Below are 22986 nucleotides of genomic sequence, written 5' to 3' on the forward strand. Positions count from 1 at the left end.
TGTTATTTCATCGGCTATCCACAGAAGTCTTTTGGCTACCTTTTCTATAGACCGAGTGACAATGTTGTCTTCGTAGCTAGAAGAGGAGTTTTCCGAGAAAAGGAATTGATAGGCCAAGAAGACAGTGGGAGGCAAATTGAACTTGAAGAAATTCAAGATCAAAGCGATGAAGGAACCTCTGACACTGGCACTCAACTTGAGGAGGAAACTCCTGTTGAACCTGTTGACGTGTCCTTACCTCTTCGACGTTCCTCTAGGGCTAGTGTTCCACCCCAGTTTTATGGTTTTCATATTACTACTAAAGGGGATACGTTTATTAGTGATAGTACACTAGTAAATTTGGATGAACCTAGCAACTATAAGGAAGCCATGGCAGGCCCAGAGTCTGCCAAATGGAAAGAGGCTATGGACAGCGAGATTCAGTCCATGTACGACAACCAAGTTTGGAATTTGGTTGATAATGTACCAGGTCGAAAGACAGTCGGGTGCAAGTGGATCTTCAAGAAGAAGACGGACATGGATGGGAAAGTGCATACTTATAAAGCGCGATTGGTTGCGAAGGGCTTTACTCAAACTCCCGGAGTTGACTATGATGAGACCTTCTCACCAGTTGCGAAGATAAAGTCTATTAGGGTGATGCTTGCCATAGCTGCGTTTCATGATTATGAAATATGGCAGATGGACGTAAAGACCGTTTTCCTTAACGGAAAGTTGGCTGAGGATGTCTACATGAATCAGCCAGAGGGTTTTGTCGATGTGAAGCATCCGAATAGAGTATGCAAGCTTGAGAGATCTATTTATGGATTGAAACAAGCATCTTGCAGATGGAATCTTTGTTTTGATGAGAAGGTTAAAGAGTTTGGCTTTCTGCGAAGCGAAGATGAATCTTGTGTGTATGTCAAAGCCAGTGGGAGTATAATAAGCTTTCTCGTATTGTATGTCGACGACATACTACTCATAGGAAACGATGTCCCAACCTTGCAGGAGGTCAAGTCCTGGCTTGGGAAATGTTTCGCTATGAAGGACCTCGGAGAAGCTGCTTATATTCTAGGAATAAGAATAGTAAGAAACAGGGAAAAGAGACTGATAGGACTCAGTCAGGATACATACTTGGAAAAGGTGCTAAAGCGTTTTAGTATGGAAAATTCCAAGAAAGGGGAGTTGCCAATCCAAAGCAATACCAAGCTGAGTAAGACTCAGAGCCCGAGTACAAAGACAGAGATAGCTGATATGAGCCGAGTACCTTACGCTTCCGCAGTAGGCTCTATCATGTACGCTATGACTTGTACTCGCCCTGATGTGGCCTTCGCTTTAAGCATGGTCAGCAGATATCAGGGGAATCTTGGTAGAGCACATTGGATTGCAGTTAAGAATATTCTTAAGTACCTTCGGAGGACCAAGGAATGGTTTCTAGTCCTCGGTGGGAGTGATGACTTAAGGGTACGAGGGTACAGTGATGCTAGTTTTCAGACGGATCGGGATAACTTCCGATCGCAGTCGGGCTGGGTCTTTACCCTAAATGGAGGAGCAGTGACTTGGAAAAGTTCCAAACAAGAGACCGTAGCTGATTCAACGTGCGAATCAGAGTATATTGCGGCGAGCGAAGCGTCAAAGGAGGCTATATGGTTGAAGAACTTCATTGGAGACCTTGGAGTTGTGCCATCCATAAAGGAGCCCATGGAAATTTTCTGTGATAATGAAGGAGCGGTTGCCTTAACCAAGGAACCAAGGGATCATGGCAGATCTCGACATATCGACAGGAAATACCATTTTATTAGACATCGGGTAGAAGAGGGACTCCTCGTTGTGAAGAGGGTATCGTCAGAAGATAACCCAGCAGATCCCCTTACGAAGGGACTGAGTAGGGTCAAGCATTTTCAGCACGCTAGGAGCATAGGGCTGAAGGACGATATTAGTTTAGATTAGATAGGTAGGAAACTTGTAATAGATAATGTCATACTCAACAATTGATGATTAAATAAAAGTGTGTTATTTATAAGAAAGTTTCTATCATGTGTTGATTATTTATCTATTTTTCCGATTTTTTGCATGTTTTGACTTCCTGAATAATGAGATTATTCAAACAGTCCACAATCGCTCATATGTTGGAAGTAGATATGAAGAAAGATTGTCATAAATTTGTTTGTAGATTGTCTGAAAAGTTTTAGACATAGCAAAGGTTTGCTGCAAAGTTTATGAGTGCTTATGAAATTAGTATTGAGCATTGGAACAGACCCACACTTGCTGGTATTACTTCATGAACGTCATCACAAGTGATCGCAAGATGATAATATCATATAATCTTTAAACTTAGAGATATGGTTATTGTTTGCTAGTTGATTATACATTGATAATGCGAAAACGCATCAGTAACTTGATGTTATAAAACGCATTATTGTGTATGGTTTAACTAGTAAATGATAAAGGCATATTAGTCGACGTTTTTCTGTTCCTTTTATTCTATGAGGATAAAAGCGATATCTCGGCCACTTGATGATTTGGTTTGACTTATGTGCCGGGCCCGGTCAAGATGAAGTTGATGTGTTCAACTGAGTTCTATGTCGAACAAATCAGAGATCAAGAAATAAAAATGCTAGACAATAAGTATTGTTAGCATGATATCTAGAACAGAGGATTATACGATCCCTTATCTAAAGGACAAGTTATTGGTCAGAGTTGACAGCGGCTATTGAAAGCTACGATTGCTATCGGGTACGGAAGTAATACGTGAGATATAGTTACTAGACTTATCCAAGTGGGAGACTGTTGGATTAATGTCTAAGTCAGTAACCATATTTGGTATATACTTGACCAGAGTGTGCATGGTCCTTTTGGGTTGCCTTCACCAAAGCAACTTGACAAGGTAATTTGATATGAGAGAGGAGATATTATGATTTATTAATATATTATAAGAATAATATATTAAAGGAGAAATCATATTTATTTGATTAGTATTAGTCATAAATTAATTAGGAATTAATTTGGTGACTAAAAGAGACAAATTAAATAAAGGGGTATAAACTGTCAATTGTGTGATAGTTGAGTTTTGGGCTAGGAAACCTAATGGACTAAGGGGGAACGAAATTATGATGAAGGATCATCATATTTTCGTCCAAGGCCTCATTCCATAAGGTTTCTTGGGCTGCTTGGTGGCTAAGCTGTCCATTAGGGTTTTGACTGAAACCCTAGCACCCTATAGTATAAATACATACCCTATGCTTCAATTTAAGGCCACTTGATTCCAAGGGAACCCTAGGGCCGAGATTAGCATCATTCCCTTCTCTCTCTTAGTTGCCTTCTTGCTTCAAGGTGTTTGTGAGCCATTAGAGGCACTACAATTGTGGTGCTTGCTTTCAAGAGTTCTAGAGAGTTCAAGAAATCAAGGAAACTAGTTGTTATTGCTATATAACAACAAAGGTATGTTTTCTACACTTCTATGTAAATTTCGAAAATTATAGAAGCATGCTAGGGTTTATTTTGTGTTCATAAAGTTGTATGTCTTATAGTGAAAACATAGATCCAAACTAGGGTTGCATGCACACATAGGATTGTTTGTATAAAACCTAACAATTGTGACATCCCCAAAATCACGGCAAAAAAAAAAAAAAAAAAAAAAACCGGTTTCATTTATACTTTTAAAATAATTTCAGAGTAAATCCATTGATTTAAAAGAGTTGTGGAATTTGTTCCCAAAAACAAAATATGATAAAAATAATATTTACCAAAGCATTTCATAAAGAAATGTATTTTCATTATATAACAAAATCTTGGGATATCATATTCCGATACAGACACATAAACATAAACAGAACATAAATTTATTTACACCAGTGATTTACATCTCCTTTAATCTCTCAGTGAAATATGTCTTTGTATTGATATTTGTGATACAAAGAAAACTGAGTGAGTCAGACTTGGGAGCCTGGTGAGCATATAGGGTTTTCATCCCACAATGTTATATATATATATATATATATATATATATATATATATATATATATATATATATATATATATATATATATATATATATATATATAACATTCAAACTTGTACATTTCACAATATAAAGGCAACTCTTATCCCACCCAATCGATCCTCACATGATCTAAACTCTCGTATCTAAAATTTTCCTCTTTACCTGATCCCTACTCACGGATCTAAAACTATCCTCTTCACCCGATCCATACTCACGGATCTAAAACTAACATTTTCACCTCATCTATACTTACGGATCTAAAACTAACCTTTTCCCCTGATCCATACTCACGGATCTAAAACTACCTGATCCATACTCACGGATCTAAAACTAACCTCTTGATCTGATGCATACTACCGGATCAATAATTGTACACAATTCATACTCCCGGAATAGGGACAATTAACTATACCTTAATCCCGATCTGATCCATACTCCCGGATCAATAACCGTGCCCAATCCATACTCTCGGACTAGGGACAATTATCTTAGTCTTAATCCATACTCCCGGACTAATAGCAAGTTTTATCTCTTTACCTGATCCATACTCACGGATCTAAAACTAACCTCCTGATTTGATCCATACTCCCCGATCAATAATTATACCTAATCCATACTCCCGGGACAATTAACTATACCTTAATCATGATCTGATCCATACTCCCAGATCAATAATTGTGCCTAATCCATACTCCCGGACTAAGGACACTTAACTTAGTCTGAATACATACTCCCAGACTATAACAAGTTTTATCTTTTTACATGATCCATACTCTCGGATCTAAAACTAACCTCATGGTCTAATCCATATTCACAGATCTAAAACTAGCCTCTTGATCTGATCCCTACTTACGAATCTAAAACTAACCTCTTGATCTGATCCATACTCACGGATCTCATATACCTTTGTCCTACCCAACATATTTGTAGTTACAAAATACATACACAGTTTAACTCATTAAAACCTATATACTTCATCCATTCCACCAACATCTCAAATAAACAACAATATGTAAACACATAGCACGTATTTCATAGCAAATACTTCATACTTATGTGTTAGAAGAAAGTAACTAAACACTCACTCATAACTAATACTTGTATTAAAATCGTGTTTATGAAAGGGACTATACATTCACTTGATTAGACGATTCTCGGACAGCACTACGGCTTGTAAAGTAGTATTCTTCGGTAAAACTGGAAGATCTTCACACACCGGGCTTCTCGCGGGCAGAGCTTCGACTCGGAAACTCTTTTCTTCTCGGGATCTTCGGGCTTCGGGACTTGCTTTGTGTCTCGGGATGATACCGGGGATTTGGGGGGGGGGGGGGTAAAATAGGGCTTAGAGAGAGTACCAGGAGTGGGAGAGTAAGAGATGAGCAACCAAACTCGGTTGCCCATTGAATTCTATTTATAGGGCAAAAATGTTAGGTTCACCTCGTGTGCCACATATGCTGACCTCGTGAGCCACATATGCTCACCTTGCGAGCTCGATACGTCATTGCGTTCGTCATGGACACTTGCCCTGGAAGATATCCGTCATATGTTCACCTCGTGAGCCACTAATGCTCACTTCGTGAGCTCTGACACAGCCTTGGGGATCACGTCCCGAACTTCAAAAATTCATAACTTTCGCTTACAAGCTCCGTTTTCGACGTTCTTTATATCCACGCGTAGGTGATATTATGCTCTACAACTCTCATTTAGACTCTGTTGGCTAATTTTGATTTTATTTTTATTATATTATTTTTAGTAGGCCGAGACAAGAAAACTTCGTTATAAATTCATAACTTCTTCATCCGACGTCCGTTTTCGTCTGTCTTTTTACTGTTGCACTACCATTGACGAGATCTTCGATTCTCATTTAGATTGTTTCGGCTAAAAACCGCTCGATCTCAAATTGAGTATTTGGGCTGCATACCGCTAAGTCGAAACTTAGAAAAATCATAACTTCCTCATACGAAGTTATATTTGGACGTTCTTTTCATGCACGCTCTCGGTTTAACGAACACTACGACTTTCGTTTTGATCGCTAAGGCTAAATATCGCTCTATCGTAAATTCACTTTTTACGTCACACAACGTTGTGCCGGTTCTGTCACGAAACTTCGACATGTTATAACTTCTTCGTTATAACTTAGATTTCAACGTTCTTTATATGTACGGAATCCTTGTAACATATACTACAACTTAGTTAAGACTAATCCTCCTAAAAAATCTTCTATCAAAAAATCATTTTCGACACTTATTGTCTCTTAATTGACTAACTCGGATCTGTGGACATTACAGAAATTAATATTCACCGCAACCATTTGTGATCAATAAAAAACGCAAAAGACCTAGTATGGTTATCTCATTGAGAAAGTTACATAATGGAACTATCTTGCGAATCTAAGTGTCATTTTCTTTAGGGATAATAACTTGAAAGGGTAATGGACTTTCAATTTTTTCACATTTAGTCATTAAACTTCTTTTTATTATCTATTTGCCAATGAACTATTGAAATTATTCACATTTTACCTTTATGACCGGTAACAGCTGGTCATAAAGGTAAAATCTGAATAGTTTCAATAGTTCATTAGCAAATAGATAATGAAAAAAAGTTTAGTGACTAAATGTGAACAAAATCAAAAGTTTGTTTCCCTCTTAAATTATCCTAATATTATACCCCGAAAAAGGTATAAAAAAAGAAAAACGAAACCAATATTATATGTTTAAGTTTTATGTTATAAAACTATGCAATATCATATGTATAAAAATTATCCTAATATTATATGTATGAATTTTATGTTATAAAATTATGCAACATATAAATTGATATATATTAAACCATATATGTTGTTTATAAAAGAATACATACATATATTGATACATTGTATATATTGTTATATTTCATGTATTGACATACATCATATTAGTATATTACTATTAAAAATGATATCAAAAATTTCATATTACACACAACATACATTTAGAGGTATTTTTAATATTATTATTCTTTTTAATTTTTCTTTTGTAACTTGTGTTAACATATACATACATATAGTTGAAAACATACATACGGTCAAACACATACATACAATCAAATATATTTTTTCAGAAGTAGCCTCGTATGTAAAAAGTTATTATATGAATTCTCCCTCGCTAGTTAAAAATGTTTTATTTTAATTCGTTCATTTTTAACAATTGTATTTTAAAAATAAAATTATATAATATTAATTTGTCTATGAGTTTAAAGCATCTTATTTTCATTAAATAAGAAAAAACGATAAAAAACAATACAATATTTTTACTTTAAAATACACAAAATAACTTTTCTTGAGCAGTTTTGTACAAGAAACACACAGAATCAAATATAAATCGAAACTGCCCAATTAACTAACCAACAACATCTGAGAGAGGAAAATAAATTGATTCTTTAATGAAACTAAGCATCAACATCAATTTTATATCTATTATCAATAACTATTGGATTTACATTAAGGATTTCGTTTTCATAAATATTTCAAGCTAATTTGCATCAACTCAAACATGAAGTTGAGCATTGATATTTAGATAGAATCAAAACACCTTATTGATAGCCAATAATGTTAGATTACGTGTCTAAGGTGAAAACTAAATTGATATAACTTTATGAATTAAAAATAAAATATTATGTGTCTAAGGTGAAAACTAAATTGATATAACTTCATGAATTAAAAATAAAATACTTTTTGGTTCGTCCGTAATAACTAGAAATAGTTAAGAACAATTTAAGGAGCGTGATGAAATAATTTGTTTTTTATACGTTTTTCCGGGTACAATATTAGGATAACTTAAAAGGGCAATGGACTTTCGATTTTGTTCACAATTAGTCAATGAACTTTTTTTTTCATTATATATTTGTCATCGAACTATCGAAACTGTTTGCATTTTATCCTTATGACCTGTAACAACCAGTAATAAGGGTAAAATATGAACAGTTTCAATAGTTCGATGACAAACAGATAATGAAAAAATAAGTTTAGTGACTAAGGTGCTATTTGTTTTTTGGAAAAAACCTCTTCAAACCTCTTACTGTTGCGCGGCGCAGCACACGCGCAGCACTTTTAATCTCGCAGCTGTTTGTTTTTTAGAAGCCTTCTAAGTCAAAAACCTCTGCGCGTGCTCTGTTTGGTGCAACACTTGTACTGCCTCTTCCAACCTCTTCTTCTTCTTATTTTATTGCTGAAATTTTGATTATATGTTATTAAAATTTTATTTCATATTTTTTTTTCCCTTTTTTTTCATTTATTCTTATTGAATTTATTTTTCATTTTTTTATATTCAATAATAATAATTTCTTGATGAAATATCATTATTTTTTACTGAAAATATCTTTATTTTTTGTTGAAATATCATTCTTTTTTACTGAAATATCATTAATTTTTACCGAAATGTTATACATTATTAAATTTTACGTATTAAAAAGCTATTTTCGGTTTATAAAATTAGTTTATTTTAATTTTTTAATATCTGCAGCAGTATGCAGCTGTTAAAAAAACAAACATGCTTTTAATTATAGTCTTCAGCCGTTTGGTCCACCTCTTCTACTGCAGAGGGTTGCAGAGGTGGTCCGCAGACTTCATGAATTTTTGCTTCAGAAAATTTAACAGCACCTAAATGTGAACAAAATCGAAAGTACATTACCCTTTCAAGTCATTATCCATTTTCTTTATAAAGTCTTAAAAAAAAGATCCAATTTCAGTTGTGTTTCGTACGCATTGACCAAGTTATAAGTAAACTTATTTTTTAAACTTATTGCAATTTAATATTTTATGATACTACAAAATAACTTATATCAATTTATAAACTAGCTTATGAGTTAAATTTTTATAAACTGTTTGAGATAACTATGTTTGACGGACTAACTGATAGCTGAAAAGTCAACTAATAAATAATAAATTAGTTGTTAGGTGATAAAAAAATAACGCTTTTCAAATATATTGATAATTGACACATGGCAAATAACATAAAATAAAAAACATATAGAATATTAAGTTTTTTATAGTTAATAAATAATATATTTAGATCTTAAAAAAGCTCAATAACTGTATTGAAACGCTACTCTAAGTAGATTTAAAAAAAAATCATAAGTAAGCTTACAAGTTACATTTTAATTAAAAGAAATAATTAAAAAAAAAAAACTCTAGTTTCTCAACACATTGATAAACTAGTTTATAAGTTAAAATTTAATTTTTTAATAACCCTCCTCCTCAATAAAAAAGAAAATATTTAATATTACTGGGCTAGAAACTTATACGTTAATAGGTAATTGCATATTGCAACTCTTGAAATTATTTATAAACAATATAACAACTAATCTAAGAAATTCAAATTTCAAAATATTATATTAAGTTAAGATTTTCTGTAAAATGTGGTTGAATAAATAATTAAAACTCATCTCGTTCTTGTACATAATCCAGCTTTCAGACTTCTCGTATTTGGATAACTATTTTATTCAAAATGTAGATTTTTAGAATATTTTCTACCATTAAAGAAATAATTAATTAATACTTTATTAACATTTAGAAAATTGGAAAATTCATCCCTAGACTATTTCTTAATGACAAATTGTATAACTTGATATATATAGGTATATAGGCGAACATATGTAGTCAATTGTCATGAATTTTTGTTAACTTTTAAATTTTAGACAACTCAAGTGACCCACTTTTATATAATGTAGTATCATCATCGATCAACACCCTTTTCTCAACGGATTTAACGGACTATATACAGATATTAGTCCTAGTATGTTGGACAAAAAGATTAAAAATAAAAAATGAAATGACTAAATTGATGAATAAGTAGTTGTTGATGGATGATATTCATAAAATTAAGCAGGCGTATGTCTCCATGATATACGCAAATCATACCCTGTCAAATGATTGAGTTCTAAGTTCTTGCCTTGTAACAACGGATGTTCTCCCACCAAACCTTTTTTTAATGTTTTTAGATTTAATTGACCATTAATTATAGGTCGTCGAATCTTTCTTATAACTTAACAAAAATATTTGTATGTACAGGTGTATAAAACCGGACCGAACTGGTCCCATACCCAGGGCGAAGATAATGTAGCTGTAGCAAGTTTTAAAGACCATAACCGTACCTTTGTTAACTGTATTCAAATAATTAGTAAATATCATGTTTATAACGAAATTTGTTAATAAGATAAATATTTATTCTATTTAATCATAAAATACAAAAAAGAAAATATTATAAAACTTAGGTTATGTTTGACGTACCCGAAAATCTGCAATTATGCTCATAAAATTCGAAAGTACCCGAAATAGTTATAAAATAATAAAAAGGAAAATATGCATGAAATTTATCTAAATTGTGGATGAAATAAACTAAAATAAACTATAAAAAGAAGTAAATAAAATAAACTATCAATTGTGTTACCTTTCAATCACCTTTGATTGAAGCCCCAAGATTTGAACTTGAGTCTCTTATAAGAAGAAGCTTAACAAGTCTTACCAAGTAAGCCACTAGGTGATGGTTTAGACATGGTGATCTTATATTTTTAGTTAACCGGCTAAATGATTTATATTAACAAGTTAGCAAAAAACTATCAAAAGAAGAGATTAAAAAGGAATAACGATAATCGGGTTTTGCAACCATGCCCCCTAAATAGTGTTTAACTTTCTATTTCAGTTAACAAACCAACAATAGGAGAAATCATTAAGGATATCATAGACCAGTTATTCATTTTTTTTATATGTGAGGGAAAGAAACATGTGTAGAAACCTTAGTCGGTTTGGATGGCTTTTGTATGTTTTCTTGATGTTTGAACTTTTGGTTTTTGTATTTCTCTACATGATTGTTTGGCGTGTCACAGCTAGCTGATAAGTTAACTTATTTTTCAAGATTTTTTATGTTGTCGTGTTTGTCAAGCCAAAAAGTATATTATAAGCTAGTTTTTTGAAAAACTACTTAGACTAGTTTTTTAACAGTTTTTTTTAAAGTTTTCCAAATATACCCCTTAATTATTTATGGAAACAAATATTCTTAAATGTCATTTTATGTAATTTTATATATTTCAGCTAGTTTTACCAAAATGTTATTTTTATTCGTTAGCTTTTTAGCTATCAACTAATTTTTTATTTAACAGCTAGCTTTTCAACTATCAGTTAACTTTTCAGCTGGTACACCAAACATAATGGTCCGTATAAAATTTTGTTGTTCGAAAAAATAGGAAAAATCAAGAGTAAATTACTGAAATCATCCCTATGGTTTAGTCAAAATTGCACGTTTGGTCACTAATTTTTTTTTGCACTTGGATCGTCTCTGTGGTTTGATTTTGTTACGTTTTTCGTCCCTATGGTTTGGTCAAAATTGCACGTTTGGTCCCTAACTTTATGTATGTAAGGGATGAAAAACGCAACCAAATCAAACCACAAGGACTATCCGAGTGCAAAAAAAAAAGTTAGGGACCAAATGTTAAATTTTGACCAAACAAAAGGGATGATTTCAGTAATTTACTCAAAAATCAATTATCAAGTCAATTAAGAAATCTATTCTAAGGTGAATATCTGGTAATAACAACTCTTTTTAGATATTCCAAAAACCCAATATTATGTTTGAGTTGAGACTCCTTGCATTGAAACCACGATTAGGGCTGTAAACGAACCGAACACACGTGAACGAAGGCTTGTTTATGTTCGATCGTTTAAGTTAGCCGAACAAATAAATGAACACGAACGAGTTTTTTTGTTTATGTTCGTTCATTTAACAAATTACATTGTTTATGTTTGTTCGTTTATGTTCGAGAACATACTAAACGAACATAAATGAACAAATATAACAAACATAATCGAACATATATGAACATAAATGAATATATAATATAATAATGTAATCATACACAATTAAATGTATATGAACATAAAATGAACTTATATAAACAAACATAAGCGAATGTAAATGAACAACATAAATGAACGTTCACGAACATAATCGAGTGAACAAGATATTGTTCATGTTCATTCGTTTAACTAAACGAATGAGCATTTGTGTTCATGTTCGTTCATTTATTAAATAACAAACATAAACAAACTTCTGCCGAACGGTTCACGAATAATTCGCTAAACTTTCAGTTCGTTTACAGCCCTAACCACGATGCTTCACTAATTTTTTTTTTTATTAATGATAACGTTTAATGGCTATAAGTCTATAACCTTAAACTGAGACTAACTCAAATGGATTAACTAGAAAACAATATTACGTTTAACATCTACAATTTGAACAAATTGTAGTTTCGAAATTTAACGTTTATCATACACAAACACATCTGAATATTCCAAAACCTCAATATCTATTTTCTGAATATTCCAAAACCTCAATATCTATTTGTTACAATCATCCTTAATATCTGCCGGCTTCTTGTAACCTCAATCTCTCGTCATACGGGACATTTTGTCTCTCAAAGTTTCACCTATTATCAAATTAACCCCTTACACTTTAGTAAACTGCCAAAAATAATCGTTTTTAAGGCTATGCAACAGTAAATATTGGGTATTTACCTAAAGCTTGGTTTGCAATAAAATGAAATTCTATTTGAGTAAGACATTATATAAATGTAGATTTTGAATCTAAAACTTCTAGATCGGCATGTCTTGGTATTAACCAAACAAAATTTTTAATTATTTATACTTCACCTCCCAATAACAAGATTATAAATATTAAATAAAATTCTAATATTTTATCCTATTCTTTATCAATCATTTAGATCATGTCATATGTCGTCATCTGGTTATATAACACAATTTAATTTAGATAACTTTTACATTATAAAACGCTACAAATTGTTTTAAAATACACAATCACATATTCGACAAACTATGTATGTATATGATACACAAACGACATATGGCAAGACAAACAAATGATATACGCTTTTTATTTATTTACTTCTGAAAAGAACATGCATTACCACTGCAAGGGGACCTAAATACAAGATATTTATTTATAAGGGCAAATTACTCGTAAATTTCAATCTATTTTCATTTTCAAAGATACATACTTTTATAAACCTTATGTTATAAGTTATAATTAGTCATTGAACCCGATTGTTTAATATATAAATATGGATTTTATGTATTATTTGTCATATCTATCACATGCCTTAATATTTATTTAAGCCAACCAATTATCTACAATATCCATTTTAAATCCTCACAATAATAATTTTACTTTTAAGATAAATACTTTAAAATTCCAGATATATTAAAAGAATATGAATCCTTTATAAGACATAAAAGTACATATGAATTATGATTATGATTGATTGCAAATTGTAAATATTTAAATTTAGGTGTTAAATCATCATGAATTAGGAAGTGCAAGTGTGCATTGGTGTGTTGTGGGCCTTGTTTGAAAGGAGAAAGCAATCCATAGTGAAAACGGCTGGTGGCCTTGTATTTCTTTGCTGTCCCTTTCTTTAATTAAATTGTGATTATCTGAAAGCCTTTCCAACTTGACAACAAGTGAGATATTATTTTAATATGTCAATAAATGTAAATATTTTGTATTTAATATTAAAGACTCCTTATTATTATCATCATCTTTTGTCATGGGTTGTGTTAGTGTTTTTATGAACAAAAACATTGTTCGGTCTAAAAACTATGTGCTAGCATACACAAATCATGTAGTATATTAAGTCTATCAACGATTATATACACAAATCATGTAGTATATACAAACTATGTGCTAGCATACACAAATCATGTAGTAGATTAGGATATTAATAAAAGTAATATTTTTTTTAATTTTAGTTTTTTTGTCATCAAGGCGAAGTGAACGTAGACTCAACGTTATTTGTATCTAAACAACATACATATTGAGATTATCTGAATATGAGCATATTGATTGTTTGAAAGTGATGTTAAACCAATGACACATCAATTTCTATGCCCCATCAAAATTGTAAATATCAAATTTGGACAAAAATGTTAGTTTTATATCTATGGAATTAATAGTTTCCTTTTCCTCGTGTGGAATTAAAAGATCATGTCTAAGTAATCTAATAAAAGTTCTGCTTATTGGTTAGGCGTGTAAACTAATTCTTATTTTAATAAAAGTTAAAATGATTTAAAAGTGACTACAATATATATAATAATGTTTGCGAATGCATGGTAAAATCTTTTATCCCCTTACGATATGCACAAAAAAAAAAAAAAAAAAAAAAAAAAAAAAAAAAAAAAAAAGATTACACATTATTTTTTTGCCCAAGCCAAGGAGCTAACGTGGAAAGTTTCTAATAAATGACGATGAGAAGAGATTTGTTTCAAATATAAAAAAGAAAAACTTTAAAATAATATACTCAAAAGTCAAAAACACCGATAATATAGAAACAGACGAATAATGCAACTTCCATTAACAACTTAATGTAATGTGTATTGAAAGAAGTATCTAGAAATGAAGTCCAAGGTAAACAGGTTTTTTTTTTTTTTTTTCGTTTATTATCAACAAACAGAGTGTTCTAATTGACAAAATGAACCACGGGGCCTACATTCTCATTCGGATAAAGCTTAGAGTAAATTACATTTGGGAATATGAATTATCAAGGTAATTAGTTTTTTGGTATGTTCACATCTGAGTAATTATCTTTTTTTTTTGTACATATCTAGGTAACAAACTTTTTGCAAGTGTTCACATATGACAATTATGACCTGCTATAGCAGGTTAAATCCTATATGTGAACGTTTTTAACAAGTTTGTTACCTAGATGTGTAAAAAAAAAATAGTTACCCAAATATGAACAAAACGAAAAGTAAAAATTAAATTACATGAATGGTCCCTATGGTTTGGGGGAATTTGTGGTTTTGGTCGCTAACTTATTTTTTTAACTTAAATGGTCCCTACTGTTTATTTTTGTTGCGCGTTTGGTCCCCGTCTTACCTAAAAATACTATTGTGCCCTTATTAATTTATTTTTTTAATTAATTTTCTTATCTATGTATTTATTTTTTTCATATTTAAAAAAATTAATAAACCACACATATTTGTATCTCCTCGGATGATCCCTACTATTTATTTTTTAATTAATTTAATTTTTTAACTCAGTTGGTCTCTACTATTTAATTTTGTTACGAACTTGGTCTTTGTCTTATTTAAAAAGACTATTGTGCCCTTCTTAATTTTTTTAATTAATTTTCTTGTTTATGTACTTATGCTTTATATGTTTAAGAAAAATTAGTAGACCCCACATATCTGTATTTCCTCACCATCCCATCTTTCATCATTCTCAACTTCTATTTATTTTTCATCTTTAGTGATATCGACGTCTTCATCATCACTTCTTTTTTCGGTCCTTCAACTCCGTTGAATCAACACCACAACCCACTAAAGATGAAGAGACAGTAGGTTATGGTGTTGGTTCGCTAGAGTTGAAGTACCAAAAAAAGGACGGTGAAAACGTCGATGTTACTAAAGATGGAAAAGAAATAGAAGATGGGGAGGATCAGAGATGAGATGATGAATGGTAAGACTCAAATTAAATTTCTCAAATGTGGTTTCATGTTTACGGTGATGAGATACATATATGTGGAGTATATTAATTTTTTTATAAAAAATAAATACATAAATAAGAAAATTAATTAAAAAAATTAATAAGGGAAAAATAGTATTTTTAGATAAGACAGAGACCAAACGCGTAACAAAAATAAACAGTAGCGATCATCCGAGTTAAAAAAATAAATTAATTAAAAATAAACAGTAGGGATCATCCGAGGAGATACAAATATGTGTGGTCTATTAATTTTTTTAAATATGTAAAAAATAAATACATAGATATGAAAATTAGTTAAAAAAGTAAATTAATAAGGGTACAATATTATTTTTAGGTAAGACGGGGACCAAACGTTCAACAAAAATAAACAGTAGGGACCATTTAAGTTAAAAAAATAAGTTAGCGATCAAAACCACAAATTCCCCCAAACCACAGGGACCATTCATGTAATTTAATTTTTAATTTTGGTTTTGTTCATATTTGGGTAACTATTTTTTTTTGTACACATCTAGGTAACAAACTTGTTGAAAGCTTTCACATCTAGGATTTAACCTGCTATAGCAGGTCATAATGGTCATATGTGAACACTTCCAAAAAGTTTGTTACCTAGATATGTACAAAAAAAAGATAGTTACCCAGATGTGAACATACCGAAAAGTTAATTACCTTGATAAGTCATATTTCCATTACATTTTTGTCCTCTGATTTTTTCAATTTTGTTCCCGAAAATATTTCCTATTAGTTTTTTTGTTCTTTATTTTAGGTTATGGTAACGTTTTCGTTTACGTTTTGTTCTTTATTTGAGGTTATAGTAATATTTTTCATCTTTTTGTCCGTGTTCCAATATAAAGAGGTATCCTAATGTCAAGCTTTGGTCCAAATGACTTGAGTTTTAATTGATATTTATTGAAGTTTGTAACTTCTTTTCAAATTGGATGTTGGTTATACTTTTCTTTGTCTAAACGTTTTGAATTCATAATTTTCTATTTAAGGACCACAGTGCACATAGAAAAGATGCAAAATGTTTCTAAGTTTCTGACTTTAGTACTCACTAGTTTGACAAAATGTCGCAAAGAAACCTTGCGTTACTTCTTTTAAGAGTTAAATGCAAGACATAAATATGTATATGTCAACTAAATAATTTTAAGAGTTAAATGCAAGACATAAATAGCAATAATGTAATTTTATTGATTTAATTGTTATAGCATCATCATCCTTCCATTTCTTCCCATTACAACGTTGTACTTTGAAAAATCTATTCAATTAGTGCAATGTCACCACAACAACAAAAGAATTGAAAGTAAAATGTTATAATTAGGTAGATTTAACAAAGTATAATGCCTCAATCGTATAGGGACTAACTCATGTTTCTACCATACTCAGATTAGATTGTTCTCCATTTTCAGAGTATTGTATCCATTCATGGAGTTTCTAATGTAATTCCAAGCTTTCAGCTCAAAAAATATAAAATATTATGGAGTCCCACGTTCAATAATAACGAGCTAATGTAAATTTAATTATTTAGTTCCATCAATTCAAACTAATCAAATTCGAACTAACGCCATAGTAAGCAAATCTCTCTGCAGAAAACATCAAAAGTTGAAAAAACCTTTTCACGACGATTTTGATTTGGGGAGGCGAATGGTTAACGTTACCAATAACAAAATATGCAGATCGCCATAAACCGGATTTAGAACTGACGGCTGGACGACCTCTGTAGTCAACAGCGCCGTCGACAAAGTTGTTGGGCAGCGGAGTGTGGACTCCGGTGGAGTAGCCGGTGGTGGCGTTGTCATCCATTTCAGTGGCACGCTTATCAACGCATTCTCGTTTGGACCTCGATTTCAATTTCAGATTATTTTATACAGAGTAAAATACAAATTGGCCCATGTGTTATTATTATACTAATAATTAAAAACCAAAAACCATAGGCGAAGTTTGATTTATCGCAATTTGTATCCTGCTAGTTTCATTTTTACCAATTTCGTCCTAAATTTTTAAATCTGAAAAAAAAGGTCATAGAATTAGGATTCTAACAATTTGATAAAACCAGGAACCAGGAGATCCTTTGGGATGAAAGAAATTTGCCATTAGTAGAAACACATATACAACAATTATACATCTAATGGTCAATACAACCATTTTACAAATTTACAACAATGACACCATGTTTGATATTTTTTCACAGAAACCACTTATTCAGCAACATCACAAGCCTCTTTCTCGATTATAAACATAAGATCTTGCGACATATATGTACATCACAAACACCCCCACACTAATTCCCGCAAGAAGATAGTAAAAATAATCAATATGCCCTCCATTCATGTTATCACATATCCAACCATCTTCACCATCGCCACCTGTCATCTTCCCAACAATGGAGATCAGAAAGCTGCTTAAGAAGCTACCAATCCCTATAATACTGAGGTAAAGGGCTAATCCCATGCTCTTGAGATCACTTGGCATTTGGTCATAGAAGAATTCTTGCATACCCACAATGGCAAAAACATCACCAGCTCCAGCCAACAGATATTGAGGTAATAACCACCATATCTTCATTGGAATCATTGCATTTGGATCATCTGATAATCCATACTCACGAGCAGTTTCGAGTCTTTTTGACTCAACAACGGCTGCAACCACCATCGAAACAATGGAAATGAGGATTCCGATTCCAATTCTCTGAAGCATGGTTATACCTGATGGTTTCTTTGTAATGGATCGCGTAAAAGGAACCAAGATGGTGTCATAAATGGGAATTAGAATCATAACCGAGAGACCGATGAAAGATTGTAGTGTGGCGGCTGGAATCTTGAAATTTGACCCGATTGACCTGTCCATGGTGTTGCCTTGTTTTGTAAATAAGGTGGTAGTTTGAGCAAATACAATTGCATACCCTAAACAACTAACCCATATTGGAGCTAGTCTAAGAACTGCCTTTGCTTCTTCCACTTCATCTATATTACAAACAGTTCCATCTTCGTTTGATCCCTTAAACAAAGCTTTGTCAAGAAATCTGAAAAAGATATTAAAAACCCAATAAAACGACATGGAATTCAAGAATATGGAGTTCTAAATTCTAATTACTGTTACCTGAATTGTTGAGAATCTTGATATGGCAAGATTCCAGAAGCTTCCTCTTCCGATGATATTCTTGAAGGTGTAGTGTTCCAATTCCTAGCTGCATTAACAAACACGTGGCCAATTCTGAGAAAAGCACTTTTCTCCTCGGTTTTCTCTCCAAATCGATAAGTGACGGTTCCAAACAAGAATATGACGATGGCAAAAACCATGATGATGCAAGGAATCCCAAATCCGAGAACCCAGCTAAGATTGTCTTGAATGTAACTAACGACAAAAATTCCCACAGCAGGACCAGCGCATAATCCAAAATACCACCAATTGAAAAACGAGCTTTTGGCTTTGCGTTCTTGTGGATTGTCTGCATCAAATTGGTCAGCCCCGAAAGCTAGAACACAGGGTTTGTGGCCACCTTGGGCAATTGCGACAAGGTATAGTGAGATGAAGAACAGGATGACTTGGAGTTGAGGAGAACATGGCGAGGCACCATTGGCGGTTTCACAATTGGAAGGAATCAAAGTGGAAAGAGCCAGAAACGCAAGCGCCTGTTAATTGTAATCAACGTTATTAGGGTTATTTTGCATCTGAAGCCACTGGTTCGTTAGAATCCTTTGATCTACATTTCTCAAAATTCAATTTAATAATACTTCATCGAATTCGATAACCGGTGATATCAACTGAGCAACCAATTCATGATTAAATCCTATCTCTTTAATCTAGTGATAATTGCTGATGTAGTTTTAGAACATGGTAGACAAATGTGTAGAATGATTGATTCAAACTAAAGATGAAAAGATGCAAACCAGAACATATAGCAGAGAAGCAATGATGATCGTTAGGTATCGGCCGAGAAAAGCATCAGCAATGAAAGCGCCAAGGAGAGGAAGAAGCGACGCCGTTCCAGACCATGCGTTGACATTCTCCGCCGCCGTAGCCGTAGATTGCCCCAAGGGACCGGTTAAGTATGTGATTAAATTTGAACTGACGCCATAATATGCAAATCTCTCCGCCACTTCAACGCCTGCATAAAACGTTAAATGCTGAAACATTTTTACTAATTTTAGAATATTGCTGAGAGACTTGACGTTACCGATTATGAAATATGCAGATCGCCAGCAACCGGATTTGGATCTGAGAACCGGACGCCCTCTGTAGTCGACAACGCCGTCGACGAAGTTGTTGAGTAGCGGTGAGTCAATCGCGACGGGGTGGGTGGCGGTGACACTGTCAACCATATCAACGTCCGTTCAAAGTTGTCAACTTATTCGGGTGTTGTTTGTTACTCAATGTCTACAACATGGCTGTGTAGTCGTTGCTTTATCAATTGCATATTTTGCGTAAAAGTTAAAACTGTATATAAAGTAGATAAGATTATAGAATTTTCAAAGATGGGTGTGAGTTGTTTAACAAATAACGTAAACGGGTGGGTCCGGAATTTAGCTAATTTTTGTGATTGTATATCCTTAAAATAGTATGGTGGAAGTTTGGTCCTATACCAGGGTTGGTTCTTTATCAATCCCGAATACCCATTCCAAATAAAATTATTATAATTACCTTTTTGTATTTTTTTATAAAGATTGTCGTTATCGCTAAAACTTCTTTAAACTCATCAAGAATAATTCAATGACTTCAATTAATGCAATGGATATGTTTCTAATTTCTAATACCTAAATCATTTACAAATCCAAAACATCTACAAGTCAAATATATGGAATACCAATATAAAAGTACCACATAGCACAGTAATACTTTGTAATACTTGAAAGATGCAAATGTCAGAAACAGTGACTCTAGAATTTGAATCCATTGGCGGCATAAAAGATATCAGTTTTTTTTTTTTTTTTTTTTTTTTTAATATTCATTTTTTGTACTTTCGGAAAACCATCGGATATAATGGATATAATGTATAAGGAAAACTATAATAAAGTTCTTACATATTAATTTTATAATCGATTTAGTCATTATCACAAAAACCAGTTTTCATATTCAATATAACCGTTTTACCCGGCTAATAGGTCATCAACTTTCAAAAAATACATTTTTGCCTAGATTTTTAATTTTTTTTTTTATTTTTTTATTTTTTATAATTTTGGTCTAAAATTTACAATTTTATTATAAATTTGGTCCAAAATTTACCTTTTCGATCCAAATTTTAAAATTTTGTTATGAATTCATCCTACATTCAGGTATTTTTACAACTTTTTTCTCAAAATTTTGTTTTAAATATGTTTTTTCTTTATAAAATCATATTTATACAAAAGAAAACATATTTTTACATAAAAACTTATATTTTCTATATAATTTTTTTTTTGTATACAAACAAATATTTTATATTAAACATGTATGTATATATATATATATATATATATATATATATATATATATATATATATATATATATATATATATATATATATATATATATATATATATATATATATATATATATATATATATATATATATAGAGAGAGAGAGAGAGAGAGAGAGAGACAGAGAGACTTAGGTTATTCTATTCAAAGTAATTATTATGTTATTGTATGCATAAATGTGGGCTAATCAATTTTACTCTTTTTAAGAAAGTGATTAATATATATTTTTGAATTAAATATAAATGAAAAATGTCATCTGATTTAATTACAAGGGTATTTTAGTCGATTAATATATATTTTTTAAAAGAAATTTGCATATTTTAAGAGATCATAAATTTTATTAATTTTAAAATTCCGATTTTACGAATTATAATTCTTTTAATTCGGACATTCTGACAGAATGTGTTTTTGAGTATATTCAAAAATAAAAATATTCTTGAACCATAAATAATAAAAATATTCTTGAATCTATTTCTTGATCATGACTTTAAAAACTTCTTGTAGAATAACAAATTCTTGAACAAGTAATTGAAGAATAAAAACAAAGAATACATTATTTCTTATAGAATACGGGTAACAATTGTTAAGAATTACATTTATTGTTAAAGAATAAAACTAAAAAAACTTTCTAAACGGGAAAGAAAACATCAAAATCTAACAACGACACTAATACATTCTAAAAGAATAATGTTGCTTAGAATCACTTTCAATTTTGCAGTCCGTTCTTCAAGCATTAATTTCTGTGAAAACAAAACCAAATTGTAGTTTAGATTCCAACAGAATTGGAATTCATGATTCCATTCCAACAGAATTGGAATTCATGATTCCTTTTATCTTCTTCATGTCAATCTCAAGAATTGTACCACACGTTTATGTTTTCTTTCCCTTAGATCACAATGTACTCCATATCTATCAAAATTCACAACTATACAATAAGATCATCAATAGAATTGATTTTCTTTATCTATTTAACTAGTAAAACCCAATCAAAAGAAACATACCCAATCAAAGAAGAGATCAACACCATTGTTTTTCCTTCTCTTTTCTCTCAAATGAAGCAACAAAAGTCTTCCCTATTCTTCTCCTTTGTTTTCCTGCTAAAGAACACCACTAGAGATGGGTAAATTCCCAGTAATCAAAAGAGCAACAACCATCTCTTGGTCATCCTTGCTCATCACCGATTCCACAAGCAAAAGCCACTGATTTCTTGCTTTCATTACCATTAAAAATTAAACAAAAAAAAGATAAAGAATGAAGGGGCTGTAGAAACAGCCCCCTGCTCACCTGTTTTACTGCAACTCCCCCTTCCCCTTTCTGTTTCAATGGTCAATAGCCCCATTTTCATGTTCTCTTCCTTGTAAAAACAACAAACCCAAACACCCATCTTTTCCCTTTATCGATTTCTGTCTAAAACAAGCAAAGAAAAAAAAATAGCAACAAACCTCAAAAAAGCAGACGAAAATGCCAACTGCCACCACCCTAGATGACCCACTGCCGCCCTACAACTCCCATCTGCACCCACCGAAGGCCAATGCAGCTTCGTTGTTTCTTCCTTCGATCTAGCCAAACCCCAGAGGTCCTCCCTTTTCCCCTCGTTTACTTCCTTCTCTACTGTTCCCATCAAAACCACCCTTATTCCTCCCTTTGTCTTGTGAAAACTGCCACCACCGAACCACTCAGTACCACCTTATACCACTTTCTAGCCACCACCATCACCAAACACCCAACCTTATAACTCCATTAACCTCCACCAAACCACTAGCATTCGTCAATTCTGCCAATAAAAAATAGAAGAGTGTGGTGCTATTCGAATCAGAAATAGAGGAGGAAAAGGGAGACAATTACGTCCGATCAATCAGCAAGATTAAGGAGCTGTTAATTTCATCAATCGATTGGAGAAGAGAGAAGGGAGTTGCAATCATTTGGCTTCTGTCGACCGGAGGGAGGAGACACGAAGAAGAAGAGGTGTGATTTTGGGAGGTGTCGATCGGATTTGAGAAGTGAAGAAGGAAAAAACAATA

The 22986-nt window shown here is 32.2% G+C and overlaps 1 pseudogene across 1 annotated transcript; it reads right to left on the reverse strand.

Moving 5' to 3' along the window:
* Positions 1 to 17577: 17577 nt before the first annotated feature.
* On the reverse strand, positions 17578 to 19932 carry LOC145027440 (protein NRT1/ PTR FAMILY 5.10-like; annotated as a pseudogene). The gene is made up of 4 exons (XR_013675363.1): positions 19685 to 19932; positions 19398 to 19615; positions 18607 to 19139; positions 17578 to 18529 (listed from the first exon to the last, which is right to left on the reverse strand). The product of XR_013675363.1 is annotated as a protein NRT1/ PTR FAMILY 5.10-like (transcript).
* Positions 19933 to 22986: the final 3054 nt, after the last annotated feature.

Source organism: Lactuca saligna, chromosome 1, assembly GCF_052625555.1.
Source record: "Lactuca saligna cultivar CGN05327 chromosome 1, ASM5262555v1, whole genome shotgun sequence".
Lineage (NCBI taxonomy): Eukaryota > Viridiplantae > Streptophyta > Magnoliopsida > Asterales > Asteraceae > Lactuca > Lactuca saligna.